Below are 20,570 nucleotides of genomic sequence, written 5' to 3'. Positions count from 1 at the left end.
CACCTGTTTCTTGGTCCTGGGGGTGGGCCAAGATGCGATCGCGTCCACTTTCCCAGGCTCTGGCTTTATGGACTTCCCACCTACACGGTACCACAGGTAGTGGACCTCTCACGCCCATCTGGCACTTTCCTGGCTTGATGGTCAGACCGGCTTAGTGAATTCGCCTGAGCACCTCAATATGTTGCAGGTGTTCATCCCAGGAGGTACTGAAGATGGCAATGTCATCCAGGGTTCTTCAGACCCTGAAGTAGGTGGTTGACCATCCACTGGAAAGTGGCAGGGGCATTCTTCATGCCAAAGGGCATGACCATGGACCCATACAGTTCAAAGGGTGTGATAAAGGCGGACTTCACCTAAGCCTCGGGGCTCAGGGGAATCTGCTAGTATCCTCGACTCAGATCCATTATGGTCAGATATTTTGTGCCAGCTAACCGCTCAAGCAGCTCCTCGATGCGTGGCATTGGGTGTGCGTCAGAGGCTGTGATGGCATTGAGCCCCCTGTAGTCCAGGCAGAACTGGGTGGTCCGATCCTTCTTTGGCACGAGAACTACAGGTGAGGCCCACGTGCTCTTTGACCATTGAATCACCCCCCAGCTGTATCTCATCGATCTCCTGGTGCATAACCTCCGATAGGGTGTTTGCTGTAGTGGGGCATGATTCCCCATGAGTCCACCTCGTGGACCGCTAACATAGTCCTTCCAGGTCGATTGGAGAACACGACCTGGAAGGCTTTCAGTATGGTCCACAACTGCGACTGCTGGGGTTCGGTTAACAAGGCACTTACCTCCACATCCTCTATGGAACCATCGGCCTTAGCTTGGGCCAGCTTGTCTAGAAGGGGGCCTTCCTCCCCATCTTCGTGCAGGCTGCAGACCGGTAGGACATAAGGTTCAAGTTCGTGCTGAGCCTTCATCATATTGACGTGAAAGACCTTTCGCCTACCCCGAGCGTGGTCAAGCGTGACCAGGTAGGTGACCGGGTTGAGCTGTTAATGAACAACATATGGGCCCTCCCTGGCTGCCTGAAGCTTATCCTTTGGTACGGGGACAGGCACCCACACCTTTTGACCCACGTGGTAGGTCCGCTCCCGGGCTTTCTGTTCGTGCCAGTGCTTCTGATCAGCCTGAGCCTGCGTCATGTTGTCATGCACCAACTGCGTCAAGGTCTGCATTTTGTCACTGAAGCACATGACATACTCCACTATGGACACTTCAGAAAGGTTCAGCTTCTCTTCCCAGGATTCTCTTACCAACCCAAGGGGTCCCCGGACTCGCCTGCCGTACTTGAGCTCGATGGGGGAGAACCCCGTCAAGGCCTGCGGAATCTCTCGGTAATCGAATAGCAGGTGTGGGAGGTACCGTTCTCAGTCGCGTCCTTGGATCTCAACCAACATGTATAGCATCTGTTTGAGGGTACCATAGAAGCGCTCACACAAGCCATTGGTCTGTGCGTGATACGCACCCGATACCAAATGCTTCACCTGCATTTTCTTACAGAGAGCCTGCATTAGGAGAGACATGAATTGGGTCTCTTGATCGGTAAGCATCTCCCTGGGAAATCCTACCCATGAAAAGATAGCCAACAGGGCATCCGCCACCTTATCTGCCCTAGTTGAGGACAGAGCTACTGCCTCTGGGTACTGGGTAGCGTAGTCTACCACTGTGAGGACATATTGCTTTCCAGAGCTGCTGGGGACGGTCAGCGGGCCCACAATGTCCATCGCGATCCTCTGGAAAGGCTCGTCTGTCACTGGCAAAGGGATCAGGGGAGCCTTAAGAGCAGGCTCTGCCTTTCCCACTCTGGCAGGTGATACAGGAGTTGCAGTAGTTTGTCACATCTGTCCCGATCTTGGGCCAATAAAAGTGTTGAGACAGCTGGGCCTTAGTTTTGCTGATCCCCAAGTGTCCAGTGAGCGGGATCTCATGGGCAATCTGCAACTCACTCCAGAATTGGTGTGGGACGACCAGCTGTCTTTCCCTCAACCACTCCTTTTGGGATTTTCTGGATACTGTCTCCGGGTACAACTCCCTCATTCCCAGAACACCCTCTCCTTATCAGTCACGGAGGTGGGCATCTCGGCAAGGTGTCTCAAATTCTCGAAGCTCGCATCTGAGTGCAGAGCGGCCTGGAACTCCTGGCTAGGGGCAGCCAGAAGCGATGTCAGGGTCCCTTCCCGACGGGAACCCTCTGGGACCTGCTGCAGATCCAACTCTGGTTCAGTCACGCCTGTGACTGAGGAGGGTCCAGAAGGCAGAACGTTATCTGCGCTCCGGCACTCTTCTGCAGGTGACAGCAGCTACGTAGGCTGTCTCCCCGGGGATTTCCACAGACCCATCAGCCGGCGCTGCTATGGGTGCTACCTCCCCATCCATCCCCAACATCCCAGGAGCAGTGCTACTTATGGGGCAGTTACCTTCCTCTGTGGCACTGGTCACTTGCATGGCATCACCTTCCTGTCATGTCGGACGCTGTTCAGACCAGGTCGTTCGACGGACAGCGGTAATTCTGCTTTTGACCACTATGTGCTCATTGGCGTCGGCTAGATTTTATCTAGCTGGTCCGGGGTTAATTTACCTGATGCTCGGATTGGAAGCTGGGCCATGCCCATTGCCTTTAAATAGTTCTCCTGAACATTGGGCGTCGCCGATTATAGCTTGTCTTGTGCGTTGTTATCTCGGTCTGGAGTGGTGAGCTAGTAGTTGGAGTATCATTGCTGGTGGTGTATTTCCCTTTGTCTTATTTACTCCTTCCTATATTTGGATTTATTTTGCCCTGCACATTTATAGTGTATTCTGAGTGACTGCGGCGTGGTGTATATTTTCCGTTATCCTTGTCTGTTCTAACTGTGGGTATTGGTGTATGATCTTTTCACTGGGTGGTGGGCGGTGGTTTCAGCCTAGGGTTGAAACAGGAGACAGGGTGAGGGTCGAGGCCTAGACATGCACACCATCAGTGTAAACTCTAGGTAGAGGGTCAGTCAGGATTTCCCTAGTCTGAGGGAAATTGCAGGGGCCCGGGTTATTAGCTCTTGCCCACCTAGTCTCCCCGTGACACTTCCTCACGGTTCCCATGCATCTCCCCATTTCCCTGAGCACCATCGCTTGCTCCTGTTAGGGGTTCCTCAGCCATCCCACTCTGCGGAGTGATGTGGCTAAGCACTCCTGCACCTGAACATATCATCCTTGGGACACAACTGGTTAGCAGGTAACACATGCACATTTTCATCATCAGCATTATCAGTATTACCCTCGGCATTTTCAGAAAAATCATTATCAAGTACATCATTAATCAGTAAAGCATTGTCATGTAAGGGCTTGTTCACACTTTCCTTTTTTTGCTGTGGATTTTTCAGCTGCGGATTTTGAAAAACCGCATTGCAAAACCGCGGTGGCTTCACTGCGTTTTTTTGTGCGGTTTCTACTGCGGATTCCACTGCGGGTTTCCAACTGCACTTTCCTATTGGTGCAGGTGGAAAACCGCTGCGGAATCCGCAGAAAGAATTGACATGCTACTTCTTTTTTTCCGCAGAAAATCAGCGCGGATTTTCAAGCGGAAAAACGCAAAGTGGGCACAGCGGTTTTTGGTTTCCATAGGGTAACATTGTACTGTACCCTGCATGGAAAATGGCTGCGGATCCGCAGCTGCAAATCCGCTGTGGATCCGCAGCAAAAACCGCAAAGTGTGAACATAGCCTTATACATGCAATTTCCCATTGCTATCATCAGCATTCGATCAGGGAGGGAAGTCAGGGACATAGAATGCAACCATCCTCCCCTAATCAGTCCCCAATAAAACATCAGTGGGCAATTTGTCAGACAGCCCCACTTCCTTCACCCCGCTCCCGGCATCTCAATCTATATACACCCAGGCCATTAGCAAGGGACAGCGGATGCCCCCAATCCCAGTGATAGTCAGGGTTTTCCCTGGAATCTCTTAAGGGGCTGCCAGTTCGGCCCTTCCGATTTACGGTTGGCCTCATAGGCATCGGCAATCTGTGCTGCTTTAGTCACATCTTTGGGCTCTCTGTCCATCACGAACTGTCACAACTCAGCTGGGTAAAGATGTAAGAACTGGTCTTTGATCATCAGGTCCCGCAGCTGTGCAAAGGTGGTCACTGACAGTCCTTGGGTCCACGGGTCAAAGTGGGTCCGGAGTCCATGCGCCACATCACTGTAACTGTCGTGTGAGCCACGTTGGAGTCTCCGGAACTTTCTACGGTAAACCTCAGGTGGAAGCTGGGACTTGGTTATCAGGGCCTGCTTGATGGCCTCATAGTCACTATCTTGATCTTGAGGGAGAGCAGCAAACGCCTCCAGAGCTTTGCCTCTTAGCCCTGGGGTCAGGTATTGGGCCCATTGTTCCCCAGGCAGCCGGTACTGTCTGCAGGCTTTCTCAAATGCCCGCAGAAAAGTGTCCAAGTCCCCGTCCTTTTCCATCACAGGAAAGTGCTCTGGCCGGAGTTTAGGGTTCTGAGCGCTGTTGCGCTCGCAGCTGGACTGGGATGACATCTGAAGTCGGGCTAACTGCAGCTGATACTCCTGCATCGCTTGACACTCAGGTCTTCACCTCAGCTCAGTGCTCGGCTCTCTTGTGGTATTGCTGGATCCGCGCCAGACGTCCATCATGGTCGTTGGCGGGGAGTTGTTCCAAGGTCGCCAGCAGGTTGGGGTCCAATCTGCCCTGGTTGTAAGTAGGGCCAGCATTCAGCGGTTGGACCTCTGCTGCAGCACCATTTTTGCTGGTTTCTGCGGCCACTGGGCTCTGAGAGAGGGCTGGGTCTGCTTCAAACTGCACCAGTTCAGTGACCATTTGAGCCTTGGTTTTGCCATGGGGGTCCAGGCCATGGTAAGTGCATACCCCAACAAGAATGTCCTTCTTCTGCTGGGTGTACCAGGCTTCTCCTTTTGCAGCCATCACTGCCAAATAAAAGATAGGATAGAAAAAACGAAGAGAAGGGTAGGGGGTAATCACAAGTATACACAATTGTCTCAGGACTAGTAAACACTGAGCTTGGGATCCGGGTTTGTGATCCGTTTGCCCAAGTATGGAGTGTTGGAGTTTTCCATTTAAAGTTATATTTATTTATTAATTTTTTTTCTTGTTTCTTATTCAAGAAAAAGATTTAGATTTATCTGTATTTATTTTGAATAATGAGGCTTTTGTTAATGTTTGTTTGGTTTCTGAGATGACAGCTGTTGGATTTATTACGCCTGTTATGGATATTAATATGTGTCAGCATATAAACTAATTTTATGCTGTCTTAAGCTAGTAGATATTCCTTTGATGTTATTATTTGATCTTATAGATTCCACAAAGTGCTCCATTATCACGGCAAATAGGGTTGAGAGGGGGTACCCCTGTCTCGTGCCATTGGAGATGGGGAAGTTTGATGATAAGTAGTTTTAGCTAGTACATTAGTTGAGGTAACTGAGTATAAGGTCATTATGCTTTTTTAATATTTGGCCAGTAAATCCAAATTTTTCTAAAGTTGACCACATAAATCCCCAGTGTACTCTGTTGAATGCCGTATCTGCATCCAAAGATAGGAGCAGAGAAGGGGTTCATTTTTTTGTATAAGGGAGGAAAGGTTATAGTTCTTCTAGTGGAGTCAGAGGCTTGTCTTTTGCTGACAAAACCAACCTTGTCTGAGTGAACCACACTAGGGATCATTTTTGCAAGACTTTGGGCTAAAAGTATAGCATATACTGTAACTTTACATGAGTTTAGTAAAGATCTAGGCATATAGCTGGTTACTTTGGTTGGACCTGCACAGCTTTTAGGTATAACTATAACTGTGGCCTTTAGCATCTCTTTGGGAAAACTTCCATCTATTGCGGCTTTATTTAGGATGTCAGTTAATAGAGAAATTATAAGTTCTTCAAATGTTTGTATGTATTCATTAGAAAAACCATCAGGTCCTGGACCTTTCCCCTTTTTCAGTGCCCTGACAACGGAGCAAACCTCATCTTCTGTAAATGGTCTGTTTAGGTAAGGTAGTTGTTCTTCAGATATTGCGGGGATGTTGATTTTTTAAAGGTAATTTGTTATAGTTTCTTGATTGGTCCGTTTGTATCTTCTTTTAGATTATAAAGTTGGGTATAATAGGAGGCGAAGGCTTCTGCAATTTTTGGGAGTGTGTTATTAAATTCTTATTGTCTACAATTTCTTTTATCCTTGTTTTATTTCTAATTCTCTTATCTCTCTTGGCCACTAATTTGGTAACTGTATTTAGAATAATAATGATTTAACTGATTGGATCCATTTGTCAAATTCATCGGCTAAGAGGGATTTGATCTCTATTCTGAGTTGTAGAATTTCTTGGTGGAAGGTTATGGGAAATTTCATTTCTAATCCGGCCAGGTTATTAGAGATAGTTTTGAGAGCCTCTTAGTACTGTTTTGTGACCATTTCAACGGGTATAAGTAGATGTTTCTCCTGGCTTATTTTCTTTAAAGAAATTTTGTATATCCCTGCTTATTACTTTTTTGCACTGTGGAATTTGCATTAAATATGTATTATATCTCCAAATGTCATTCATGTTAACTTGGTAGTTTGATTGAATACTAAATCCACCAGGTGAGTGGTCAGACCATGGATTTTTTTGTCCCATTTAGATTTTTTTATAGTTTTGGCGGAAATATACATCAGGACCAGATCTATATGAGAAAATATACAATGTTTGTCCAAGTAATAGGTGTATTCTTTAGAAAAAGAATTTAGGGTTCTGAAAACATTGCACAATTCTTCTTTAATTAACCAGTTACTTAGTGTTGTAGATTGGTGTCTTGTTAAGGAGGTGGAGTCTAAGGGTGCCTCGGGAACTATATGGAAGTCTCCAAACAATATTAGAATACCTTTGCAAACTTCTGATTCTTTGGATATTATTTCATCCAATTGGTGTATTTGACCTTTGTTGGGGAGGTAGATATTTACAATGGTATATGTAGAGTTCTCCAAGTTACATACAAGAATATATCTGCCATTTTCATCTCATGTTTCTAACAGAAGCTGGAATGTGACTGTGTCTCTTTTTAGAATCATTACTCCTGCCTTCTTTCTAATGCTCGAAAATTAAAAAATGTGAGGGAAAACCTTGTTTTCAAATTTGGGAGGTTTACTGCTTGATAGCTTAGTATCTTGGAATCAAATTATGGTGTAGTTAGATGATGTTTCCTGTTTCCAGTCATGAAAGGTCTTTTGTGGACAATATAGTCCTCCAACGCAGTGTTCCCTAACTCTACTCCTCAAGGCCACCAACAGGTCATGTTTTCAGGATTTCCCTTGTATTGCACAGGTGATGCAATTATCACCTGGGCAATACTAAGGAAATCCTGAAAACATGACCTGTTGGTGGGCCTTGAGGACTGGAATTGGGGAACACTGCTCTAACGAATAGTGAGAGGATATTTGGACTCATCTTTAAGCATTAGAGGGAAGAAGTAATCACACCAGTCAATGTACTTAAAGGTAATTTTTTTATACAAATGAATCACTACATTTTTATTACATTTTTGCATTACTTATTCTGAAATAAGTTTTGGATTTCAACCTGTGGGAGTATAACAGAACAAACAATACAACATTAGGAACATACATACATACATTTCATCTAGGTCTAGTCTGACTAGAAGATTCCTGGAAGGTGTCCAGGTGTAGACTGTTCCTGGGTATGACCTCCATAGCAGGGTAAAGTTCTGGTAGAGCTAGGGCACCCCAACCATTCTGTAGCTTAAGTAGTCTGTGGATACTTACTGTAGGAGGTAAGATAGATTCAGGTATGCCTCTGAGCTTGAAATTATTCCTCCTGCTCCTGTCCTCTATATCTGCAATTTTTTAGTTTTGTGACTTGTTTTTTTTTACAAGAATATTATCCTTTTGTATGGCTATTTGGGATTTAGATATGACACCAATTTTCTCCTCAGACTTCAAAACTCTAATATTAATACAATCAATGGAAGCTTGTGGTTGATCAAACTTACTGGAGTTCTTGATCAAACTTCTAGGATATTGTTAAGTGCCACCATAATATCTTTGATGCTTGTTACATCCAGAGTGGATCCAGAGTTGTTGCGCTGTAATTCGGAGTTCCCCTTTAAATGTGCTAGATTCGTTTTAAGAGAGTCTGCAAGGTCCAGTCTGGGCTTTTGCTTATATGGGGACTGTCTTCTTCATGTCCTGGGTCATTTATTGACTCACCCTTGTCAGTGTATATAACAGAAGAGTTTATCGTCATGGCTACTTTCATGCTTTGTCACTCACACGAGTCTTTCTTTTAATTGTGTTACTCTCGGGAGTCTTCGTCTTTCTCGGTGTGGTGGAGGATGGAGAAGTTTTCTGTAGACATCTGCAGACACATTGCTGGCATGGATGGGGCATCTAGTATTGCATGCCACAGGTAAGACTTGAGGTCTGGCATAGGCTGGCTACTAGAGACTGAGGCTTTCTTGCGGCCTAGTTCTTTTTGCGCTGTTGCTGGCGGAGGCCCAGTGTCTATCATTCGTCCTGGTTTTAATACTCATCTAGGTGCCTGGAGTGTTATGGAGTAAGATGGGTGGAAATGATGCCTTTTTAAGGCACTTTTAGTCTCTTATTTATGGGCTCAGCTGTGGAGCCTCAGCACAGTGCAACCATTCAGTAGTACTTCAAGCCATGCCCCCTTCACATTTTTGTGAATTGAAGGTAAGGCTGGCCTCACATCTACAAGCCTTTAGAAGTTTCCTTAGTTACCGGTTTCTAAAGGTGGGTGAGCTGCGTAGGTTAGATTTTGCTCTTTTCTGAACATGCCTGTAAGCATTTTAATGTTTTCTCTATGACACATATGACTTTAAATGAATATCAATTTTAGTTGATATAATTGTAAGAAATATTTTTATCCACATTTAATTTTGGGGGGCAGGTTAGCCATTTGTTGCAAAATATCTTATAGTTTTCTTCATTGTGAACAGGCACTTAAAGGTGTATTGTCAAGTTGATATTAATCCCCTATAAGGGCCAATTGGTTTGCACACGGACCAATAATGCTTGGACTTGTCACGGTTCTACTACCCCAAACATGAGAGCTTCATATATTTCTATGAGGCAGTCATAATAATAATAATAATAATAATTTTATTATTATTATACATTTTTATATCGCCATTTATTCCATGGCGGTTTACATGTGAAAATGGGGCAAATATAGACAAATACAATTAAACATGAGCAAAAAACAAGGCACACAAGTACATAAGGAGGGAAGCCCCTGCCCGCGAGGGCTCACAGTCTGCAGGGGATAGGTGAGGATACACTAGGAGAGGGTAGAGCTAGTTGTGTGGCAGTTCAGTAGGTTGAGGATCACTGCAGGCTGTAGACTTGTCGGAAGAGGTGAGTCTTCAGGTTCTTTTTGAAGGTTTCTATGGTAGGCGAGAGTCTGATGTGTTGTGGTAGAGCATTCCAGAGAATGGGGGAAGCACGGGAGAAGTCTTGGATGCGGTTGTGGGAAGAAGAGATGAGAGGGGAGTAGAGAAGGAGATCTTGAGAGGATCGGAGGTTGCGTATAGGTAAGTATCGGGAGACCATGTTACAGATGTATGGAGGAGACAGGTTGTGGATGGCTTTGTATGTCATTGTAAGGGTTTTGAACTGGAGTCTCTGGGCAATAGGAAGCGAGTGAAGGGCTTGGCATATGGGAGAGGCTGGGGAATAGCGGGGAGACAGGTAGATTAGTCGGGCAGCAGAGTGTAGGATGGATTGGAGTGGTGCCAGAGTGCTAGAGGGGAGGTCAGAGAGTAGGAGGTTGCAGTAGTCAAGGCGGGAGATGATGGCATGGACTAGTGTTTTTGTGGTGTCGCGGTCAATGAAAGTGCGGATCCGGGAGATATTTTTGAGTTTGAAATGGCAGGAGGAGGCAAAGGCTTGGATATGTGGCTTGAAAGAGAGGGCAGAGTCGAGGATCACCCCGAGGCATCAGGTGTGTGGGACTGGGGAAAGTGAGCAGCTATTGACATTGATAGACAGCAGGTCTGGTGGAGGGGTAGAGTGAGATGAGGGAAAGATGATGAATTCTGTTTTGTCCATGTTCAGTTTTAGAAAGCAAGCAGAAAAGAAGGCCGAGATAGCAGACAGACAGTGTGGGAAAAAGAAAAAAGGGGAGAAACGAGAGGTGGATGGTAACAATTGCTTTCGTTGTTCGGACCAGCCATAGTGCAAGGCTCAGGTGTTCATGTAAAGCTGCATGAACCAGTTAACAGCCTAAATATGTAGCAGTACAGACACAGAGGGCTATTAACTGCATAAAGTGTATGAGAACATGATGCGAGGAACCTAAATATGGTTTAAGTTTTTTTTGTGTGAATGGGCCACACAGGGATAGTTAGGTTAATGTGTTGAGGCGGTAGGCCAGTCTGAACAAGTGCATTTTTAGGGCAAGCTTAACCCCTTCAAGACGCAGGCCTTTTTCGTTTTTGCATTTTCATTTTTCGCTCCCCTCCTTCCCAGCGCCATAACTTTTTTATTTTTCCCTCAATATGGCCATGTGAGGGCTTATTTTTTTGCGGAACGAGTTGTACTTTTGTACGACACCAATGGTTTTACCACCTGTACTAGAAAATGGGAAAAAAATTCCAAGTGTGGTGAAATTGCAAAAAAAGTGCAATCCCACACTTGTTTTTTGTTTGGCTTTTTTGCTAGTTTCAATTAATGCTAAAACTGACCTGCCATTGTGATTCTCCACATCATTGCAAGTTCATAGACGCCAAACATGCCTAGGTTATTTTTTATCTAAGTGGTGAAAAAGAAATCCAAACCTTGCTAAAAAAAAAAAAAAATTGCGTAATTTTCTGATACCCGTAGCGTTTCCATTTTTTTGGATCTTGGGCCGAGTGAGGGCTTATTTTTTGCATGCTGAGCTGATGTTTTTAATGATACCAATTTTGTGCAGATACGTTCTTTTGATCGCTCGTTATTGCATTTTAGTGCAATGTTGTGACAACCAAAAAACGTAATTCTGGCGTTTTGAATTATTTTCTCGCTATGCTGTTTAGCGATCAGGTTAATCCTTTCTTTTATTGATAGATCGGGCGATTCTGAATGCGGTGATACCAAATATGTGTATGTTTGATTTTTTTTTGTTTTATTTTGAATGGGGTGAAAGGGGGGTGATTTAATATTTTATATATATTTTTTAAAATATTTTTTAAAACTTTGCCATGCTTCAATAGCCTCCATGAGAGGCAAGAAGCTGGCATAGCCTGATCGCCTCTGCTACATAGAAGCGATGCTCAGATCGCTCCTATGTAGCTGAGTCCCTGCATTGCTATGAGCGCCGACCACAGGGTGGCACTCACAACAATCCGGCATCAATAACTATAGAGGTCTCAAGGAGACCTCTGGTTGTTATGCCGATGCATCGCTGACCCCCGATCACATGACGGGGGCCGGCGATGCGCACATTTCCAGCCTGATGGCCGGAAGCAGTAGTTAGATGCAGCTGTCAGCATTTGACAGTGGCATTTATCTAGTTAATAGCGGCGGGTGGATCGCGATTCCACCTGCAGCTATTGCGCGCACATATCAGCTGTACAAAACAGCTGACATGTCTCGACTTTGATGTGGGCTCAGTGTCGGAGCCCACATCAAAGGGGGAGACACGACATGCGCTGTACAAGTACGGCTCATGTCGTGAAGGGGTTAAAACTGTGGGGATTAATCATATTAACCTGGCTGCTGCATTAAGGATGGACTGGAGAGGGGAAAGTCGAGTGAGGGTAAGGCCAATTAATAGAGCGTTACAGTAGTCCAGGCGGGAGTGGATCAGGGCGACAGTGAGGGTTTTTGTTGTTTCCATGGTGAGAAAAGGGCGGATTCTAGAGATGTTCTTTAGGTGTAAGCGGCACGAGCGGGCAAGAGATTGTATATGGGAGGTGAAGGAGAGATCGGAGTCAAACATAACACCCAGACAGCGCACCTGCTGCCGGGGTGTTATTATGGTGCTACCCACGGAGAGGGAAATGTCAGATTTAGGGAGGTTAGTAGATGGCGGGTGTTACGCTCCCGCCTGCCTCGCCGCATGTGCCTCATACTCACCTCGCTGCAGCGTCCCGGCACGTCCTCCACGGGTGCGAGCGCTCTGGGTTCCTCAGCGCACGCGCACACGTCTTTCTTTGAAGCCTGGCCGTGTCTTCTGCGCCGCCCTGTGCACTCCGACCCGGAAGGTATGCTCCCACTCTCTTTATCAGGCCACCTCTTCCTATCGGCGGTGCCTGATTGTCATTTGTCTCCGTCAAGTGAATCTGGCTCCACGTCCTCCTGGCGTTCTTTCCTGTCTGGTTGTTCTCCGCTCACTTCCGTTGTAACTAATCTTGGTCTTCCTCCTTGTGCCTGTCCTCCAGTGTCTCCCTTCCAGTCCGTTTTCCAGTGTCCCCCTTCCAGTCTGTTTTCCAGTGTCCCTGCCTGTCTTCCTGCCTGTCCTCCGGTGTCTTCCTTCCTATCCGTGTTACAGTGTCCCAGCCTGCCTGCCTGCCTCCGTCTTCCTCCTAGTCCGTGTTCCAGTCTCCAGCCTGCCTTCCGTGTCCTTCCTCCGGTCCCTGCTCTCGTGGTTAGTCCTCCTGTTCATCTTCTCCTTCCAGTCCGCACTCCCATGCTCTCCCTGTTTCTGTCTTGTTAGTCCTTATTTTACCCTATTAGTTGCCATCTTGCCCATCTTCTTTACCAGCTGCCGTGGCGATAGTCTCCCTCGGGCCTGCGCCTAACGCTCCCTGTATAGGGGGTTGTACACTTGGTCAGCTCGCCCGTGGGAGGTTCGTTGTCACGGTCCAGTGGGTCCACCCTATAGGTTCCACGTCTAATCCTCTCAGCGGGAGCAGAAGTTCAGTTTTGGAGAGGTTGAGTTTCAGATAAAGAGCGGACATGATGTTGGAGACTGCAGACAGTCAGTGGCGTTCTGTAGTACAGCGGGGGTAAGGTCAGGGGATGATTTGTATAGTTGTGTGTCATTAGCATAAAGATGGTACTGAAAGCCAAATCTGCTGATCGTCTGTCCAATTGGGGCCGTGTAGAGAGAGAAGAGAAGGGGGCCAAGGACTGTGAGAGAAGAGAAGGGGCGGTAAGTGTGACTTGTGATTCAGTGAAGAGGTATTTGGAAAGCCTTTAACAAATACCTGTGTGTTGTGAATTTGGATTCTGGGCTCCCCCGGTGGCCGCTTGTGGAATTGGACTTGTCATCCTCTTTCCTGTTTCACCTGATTCCATCAGTAGTGGGTGTCGCTATTTAAGCTCATTTCTCTGGTGGTTTCTTGCCGGTCAACAATGTTATCTGATGCCTCTCAGTGCTTGTTCCTGCTTCTAGACAACTACTAGATAAGTTGGACTTTTGTCCATGTTTTGTTTTGCCTATTTGTTCCAGTTCACAGCTGAAGTTTTGTTACTGTGTCTGGAAAGCTCTCGTTGATCAGGGATTGCTACTCTGGCGTTATGAGTTAATGCCAGAGTTTAAGGTAATCTCTGGATGGTGTTTTGTTAGTGTTTTTCTGCTGACCATGAAAGTATACTATCTGTCTTCTGCTATCTAGTAAGCGGACCTCAAATTTGCTAAGACTATTTTCCTGCTGCGTTTGTTGTTTCATCTGAACTCACCGTCATTATATGTGGGGGGCTACTGTCTTCTTTGGAATATTTCTCTAGAGGTGAGCCAGGTCTTATATTTCCCTCTGCTAGCTATTTAGGTCTTAGGCCAGAGCTGGGCATCTAGCGATAAATAGGAAATGCTACCTGGCTATTTCTAGTTGCGCGGCAGGCTTAGTTCATGGTCAGTATAGTTCCATCTTCCGAGAGCTTGTCCCTCTATAGGCTTGCTATGATCTCTGCCTGCAGAGATCATGACAGTTTGACCGGCCAGTAAAGTGTTAAAGACCCAGGTTGAGAAAGGAGAGTTATAAGAAGTCTGCTGGAATTTTTTTTTTTTTTTTTTTTTCCTCCAGTCTGCCTTGCTGCAGTCTTTTTTCTCTCTCTCCTCCTAATCTCTGTATGCTCTGTGTGCACCTGACAATAATGGATCTCCAGAGTGTAACTGCGGGTTTGAATAATCTCATCACGAAAGTACAAAATTTACAAGATTTTGTGGTACATGCTCCGGTATCTGAGCCGAGAATTCCTTTGCCGGAGTTCTTCACAGGGAATAGAGCTAGCTTCCAGAATTTCCGAAATAATTGTAAGCGTTATTTGTCCCTGAAGTCTCGTTCAGCTGGAGACCCTGCTCAGCAGGTTAGGATTGTGATTTCCTTGCTCAGGGGTGACCCTCAAGATTGGGCCTTCTCATTGCCAGCAGGGGATCCTGCGTTACGCGATGTGGATGCGTTTTTTCTGGCCTTGGGCTTGCTTTATGAGGAACCTCATTTGGAACTTCAGGCAGAAAAAACTTTGATGGCACTATCTCAGGGGCAAGACGAAGCTGAAGTTTTCTGCCAAAAATTCCGTAAATGGTCTGTGCTTACTCAGTGGAATGAGTGCGCCTTGGCGGCAACTTTCAGAGAAGGTCTCTCTGATGCCGTTAAGGATGTTATGGTGGGGTTCCCTTTGCCTGCAGGTCTGAATGAGTCCATGACAATGGCTATTCAGATTGATAGGCGTCTGCGGGAGCGCAAACCGGTGCACCATCTGGCGGTGTCTATGGAAAAGACGCCAGAAAGTATGCAGTGTGATAGAATTCTGTCCAGGAGCGAGCGACAGAATTTTAGACGGAAGAATGGATTGTGTTTCTATTGTGGGGATTCTACTCATGTTATATCGGCATGCTCTAGGCGTACAAAGAAGCTTGATAAGTCTGTTTCCATTGGCACCATTCAGTCTAAGTTTATTTTGTCTGTAACCCTGATTTGCTCTTTGTCATCCATTGCCACGGACGCCTATGTTGACTCTGGCGCCGCTCTGAGTCTTATGGATTGGTCCTTTGCCAATCGTTGTGGTTTTGATTTAGAGCCTTTGGAGACTCTTATTCCTCTGAAGGGGATTGACTCCACCCCATTGGCTAATAATAAACCACAATACTGGACACAAGTAACCATGCGTATCAATCCGGATCACCAGGAGATTATTCGTTTCCTGGTGCTGTATAATTTACATGACGATTTGGTACTGGGATTGCCATGGTTGCAGTCTCACAACCCAGTCTTGGACTGGAGAGCAATGTCTGTGTTGAGCTGGGGATGTAAGGGTATCCATGGGGACGTACCTTTGGTTTCTATTTCGTCGTCCATTCCCTCTGAAGTCCCTGAGTTCCTCTCTGATTATCAAGACGTCTTTGACGAACCCAAGCTTGGGTCGTTACCTCCGCACCGTGAGTGCGATTGTGCCATAGATTTGATACCGGGTTGTAAATATCCAAAGGGTCGTTTGTTTAATTTGTCTGTGCCGGAACATGCTGCTATGCGGGAATATATAAAGGAGTCTTTGGAAAAGGGACATATTCGTCCATCTTCTTCTCCCTTGGGAGCTGGGTTTTTCTTTGTCTCAAAAAAAGACGGCTCTTTGAGACCATGTATTGATTATCGGCTTCTGAATAAGATCACTGTTAAGTATCAATACCCATTGCCATTGCTTACTGATTTGTTTGCTCGTATAGAGGGTGCTAAGTGGTTCTCTAAAATTGATCTTCGTGGGGCGTATAATTTGGTGCGGATCAGGCAGGGGGATGAGTGGAAGACCGCATTTAATACGCCCGAGGGCCACTTTGAGTATTTGGTCATGCCTTTTGGTCTTTCTAATGCCCCTTCAGTTTTCCAGTCTTTTATGCATGATATTTTCCGCGATTTTCTGGATAAATTTATGATAATATATCTGGATGATATTCTGATTTTTTCTGATGACTGGGACTCTCATGTCCAGCAGGTCAGGAGAGTTTTTCAGGTTCTGCGGTCTAATTCTTTATGTGTGAAGGGGTCTAAGTGCGTTTTTGGGGTCCAGAAAATTTCCTTTTTGGGGTATATTTTTTCTCCCTCTTCCATTGAGATGGATCCCGTCAAGGTGCAAGCTATTTGTGACTGGACTCAGCCCTCCTCTCTTAAGGGTCTTCAGAGATTTTTGGGCTTTGCCAACTTTTACCGCCGATTTATTGCTGGTTTTTCGGATGTCGTTAAACCACTGACTGATTTGACCAGACAAGGCGCTGATGTTGCTAATTGGTCCCCTCATGCTGTAGAGGCCTTTCAGGAGCTTAAGCGCCGTTTTGCCTCTGCCCCTGTGTTGCGTCAGCCTGATGTGAATCTGCCTTTTCAGGTTGAGGTTGACGCTTCGGAGATCGGAGCTGGGGCAGTGTTGTCGCAGAAAGGTTCCGACTGCTCCGTCATTAGGCCTTGTGCCTTCTTTTCTCGCAAATTTTCGCCCGCAGAGCGGAATTATGATGTTGGGAATCGGGAGCTTCTGGCCATGAAGTGGGCGTTTGAGGAGTGGCGCCATTGGCTCGAGGGGGCTAGGCATCAGGTGGTGGTATTGACTGACCACAAAAATTTGATTTATCTTGAGACTGCCAGACGCCTGAATCCTAGACAGGCGCGCTGGTCTTTATTTTTTTCTCGCTTTAATTTTGTGGTGTCATACCTACCGGGTTCTAAGAATGTTAAGGCAGATGCCCTTTCTAGGAGTTTTGACCCGGACTCTCCTGGTAATTCTGAACCCACAGGTATCCTTAGGGAGGGAGTAATTTTGTCGGCCGTTTCTCCTGATCTGCGGCGGTCCTTGCAAGAGTTTCAGGCGGATAGACCGGATCGTTGTCCGCCTGATAGACTGTTTGTTCCGGATGATTGGACCAGCAGAGTCATCTCTGAGGTACATTCTTCTGCATTGGCAGGTCATCCCGGAATTTTTGGTACCAGGGATTTGGTGGCAAGATCCTTCTGGTGGCCTTCTCTGTCACGAGATGTGCGAGTCTTTGTGCAGTCATGTGACGTTTGTGCTCGGGCCAAGTCTTGTAGTTCTCGGGCTAGCGGACTGCTGTTGCCTTTGCCTATTCCTAAGAGGCCTTGGACACACATCTCGATGGATTTTATTTCAGATCTGCCTGTTTCCCAGAAGATGTCTGTCATCTGGGTGGTCTGTGACCGTTTCTCTAAAATGGTCCATTTGGTTCCTCTGCCCAAGTTGCCTTCTTCTTCTGAGTTGGTTCCTCTGTTTTTTCAGAATGTTGTCCGATTGCACGGTATTCCTGAGAATATTGTTTCTGACAGAGGTACCCAATTTGTGTCTAGATTTTGGCGGGCATTCTGTGCTAGGATGGGCATAGATTTGTCTTTTTCATCTGCTTTTCACCCTCAGACTAATGGCCAGACCGAGCGGACTAATCAGACCCTTGAGACATATCTGAGGTGTTTTGTCTCTGCTGACCAGGATGATTGGGTTGCTTTTTTGCCATTGGCAGAGTTCGCCCTCAATAATCGGGCCAGTTCTTCCACCTTGGTGTCCCCGTTTTTCTGTAATTCGGGGTTTCACCCTCGATTTTCCTCCGGTCAGGTGGAATCCTCGGATTGTCCTGGAGTGGATGCGGTGGTGGAGAGATTGCATCACATCTGGGGGCAGGTTATGGACAATTTGAAGTTGTCCCAGGAGAAGACTCAGCGTTTTGCCAACCGTCATCGTCGTGTTGGTTCTCGGCTTTGTGTTGGAGATTTAGTGTGGTTGTCTTCTCGTTTTGTCCCTATGAGGGTCTCTTCTCCTAAGTTTAAACCTCGGTTCATCGGCCCTTATAGAATATTGGAGATTCTTAATCCTGTTTCTTTCCGTTTGGACCTCCCTGCGTCCTTTTCCATTCATAACGTTTTTCATCGGTCGTTATTGCGCAGGTATGAGGTACCTGTTGTACCTTCAGTTGAGCCTCCTGCTCCGGTGTTGGTTGAGGGTGAGTTGGAGTACGTTGTGGAGAAAATTTTGGACTCTCGTGTTTCCAGACGGAAACTCCAGTATCTGGTCAACTGGAAGGGTTACGGCCAGGAGGATAATTCTTGGGTCAATGCATCTGATGTTCATGCTTCTGATCTTGTTCGTGCCTTCCATAGGGCTCATCCTGGTCGCCCTGGTGGATCTGGTGAGGGTTCGGTGCCCCCTCCTTGAGGGGGGGGTACTGTTGTGAATTTGGATTCTGGGCTCCCCCGGTGGCCGCTTGTGGAATTGGACTTGTCATCCTCTTTCCTGTTTCACCTGATTCCATCAGTAGTGGGTGTCGCTATTTAAGCTCATTTCTCTGGTGGTTTCTTGCCGGTCAACAATGTTATCTGATGCCTCTCAGTGCTTGTTCCTGCTTCTAGACAACTACTAGATAAGTTGGACTTTTGTCCATGTTTTGTTTTGCCTATTTGTTCCAGTTCACAGCTGAAGTTTTGTTACTGTGTCTGGAAAGCTCTCGTTGATCAGGGATTGCTACTCTGGCGTTATGAGTTAATGCCAGAGTTTAAGGTAATCTCTGGATGGTGTTTTGTTAGTGTTTTTCTGCTGACCATGAAAGTATACTATCTGTCTTCTGCTATCTAGTAAGCGGACCTCAAATTTGCTAAGACTATTTTCCTGCTGCGTTTGTTGTTTCATCTGAACTCACCGTCATTATATGTGGGGGGCTACTGTCTTCTTTGGAATATTTCTCTAGAGGTGAGCCAGGTCTTATATTTCCCTCTGCTAGCTATTTAGGTCTTAGGCCAGAGCTGGGCATCTAGCGATAAATAGGAAATGCTACCTGGCTATTTCTAGTTGCGCGGCAGGCTTAGTTCATGGTCAGTATAGTTCCATCTTCCGAGAGCTTGTCCCTCTATAGGCTTGCTATGATCTCTGCCTGCAGAGATCATGACACCTGTGTGAATTGGTGTGAGTTGCTGAATTGGGAGTAGCTATATTCACAAGGGGTTAACTTAGGGTGGGGGCTCATAATTAAGGGTTTATAAGGGGCAGCTGTTTGGGGCTCAAGTCCTTTTTGGAAGTGCATTTGAACAGCAAGGTGGATTGCTGTTGAGGGGAAATAGAGAAAAAAAAATCTATAAATCTTCAGCATAGCGAGTGTGAACGAGCTGAGTGTGACCTGAGCGTAAGGCTACTTTCACACTAGCGTCGTGCACTGCACATCGCAATGTGAAAGCGCCGCACAACGGTGGCAGCGGATGCAGTTTTACAACGCATCTGCTGCCCCATTGTGAGGTGCGGGGAGGCGGGGGCGGAGTTCCGGCCATGCATGAGTGGTCGGAAAAGACGGTCACAACGCACATAAAAATATTACATGTAACTTTTTTTGTGGCGATGGTCCGACGCAACACGACACAACCATCGCACGACGGTTGCGACGTGTGGCAATATGTCGCACTGCGACGCTAATGCAAGTCTATGGAGAAAAAACGCATCCTGCAAGCAATTTTGCAGGATGCGTTCTTTCTACAAAACGACGCATAGCGACGTGCAGTGCACGACGCTAGTGTGAAAGAGGCCTAAGTGTGAACGGCGGTAAGTCTGACTTGTGATTCAGTGACTTTGGATTCAGGGAGTTTCCAAGGGAGGAATTACTGAATTGCTGTCTGTTTTTTATTAATACTTTGTATTTATTTTTTATTTAACATTTCTGTGTGGTGCAATCCCCATTAGGAAATGTGCTCCACTATTGTTTATGCCATCCAGTGCACATCTTGCCACATGTATATAATCCTTGATCAGCTGGTTGAGGGTGCATACTGCTGTGCGAGATGTGAGCACGTTGAGCATTTGGAAGCCCAGATTCTGGATCTAAATGTGCAGCTGGCAACACTGAGATCCATTGACAACATGGAAAGGAGTCTTCTGCTCACTGAGCAGACGCTCAATGGGATAGATGAGGGGGGATGGTAGGTTGGAGCTGCAGGACAGTGAAGTAGCAAGCTGGGTGACAGTTAGGAAGCGGGGTAGAAGGAAGAGTGCCAGGGAGGCTAGTCCTGATCTGGCACACCCCAATAAGTTTGCTAAGTTGGCAGATGAGGGGGGTGCCAGTACAGGGGTAGCACTGCTGCAGCCAGGCATGTCCTCTGAAAGCCGGAGGAGTGACTGCTCCAGTACGGAGGGAAATAGGAGAGCAGGGCAGGCCAGACAGGTGCTGGTAGTGGGGGACTCAATAATTAGGGGAACAGATAGGGCAATCTGTCACAAAGACCGGGATCGTCGAACGGTGTGCTGCCTACCTGGCGCTCGAGTCTGACACATCGCTGATCGGGTGGACAGATTACTGGGAGGGGCTGGTGAGGACCCAGCGGTCATGGTGCACATTGGCACAAATGACAAAGTTAGAGGTAGGTGGAAGGTCCTTAAAGATGATTTCAGGGAATTAGGCTGCAAGCAAGGACCTCCAACGTGGTATTTTCCGAAATGCTGCCTGTGCCACGCCAGAGAGTCAACGGAAGATTAGGGAGGTTAATAAGTGGCTCAAGAACTGATGTAGGAAGGAGGGGTTTGGGTTCCTGCAGAACTGGGCCGACTTCTCAGTTGGCTACAGGCTCTACGCTAGGGACGGGCTGCACCTCAATGGGGAAGGTGCAGCTGTACTGGGGGAGAAAATGGCTAGAAGGTTGGAGGAGTGTTTAAACTAGGGATTGGGGGAGGGT

At 46.7% G+C, this 20,570-nt stretch overlaps 1 long non-coding RNA gene across 1 annotated transcript; it reads right to left on the bottom strand.

Annotated features, from left to right (window-relative positions):
- Window positions 1–7,458: 7,458 nt before the first annotated feature.
- On the bottom strand, window positions 7,459–19,307 carry LOC143793489 (uncharacterized). The gene is made up of 2 exons (XR_013220144.1): window positions 18,806–19,307; window positions 7,459–13,136 (listed from the first exon to the last, which is right to left on the bottom strand). It is a non-coding gene; the product is annotated as an uncharacterized LOC143793489 (long non-coding RNA).
- Between the last annotated feature and the right edge of the window lie 1,263 nt (window positions 19,308–20,570).

This window comes from Ranitomeya variabilis, chromosome 1, assembly GCF_051348905.1.
Source record: "Ranitomeya variabilis isolate aRanVar5 chromosome 1, aRanVar5.hap1, whole genome shotgun sequence".
In the NCBI taxonomy this organism is placed as follows: domain Eukaryota; kingdom Metazoa; phylum Chordata; class Amphibia; order Anura; family Dendrobatidae; genus Ranitomeya; species Ranitomeya variabilis.
This window is presented reverse-complemented; position numbering and strand designations above follow the sequence as displayed.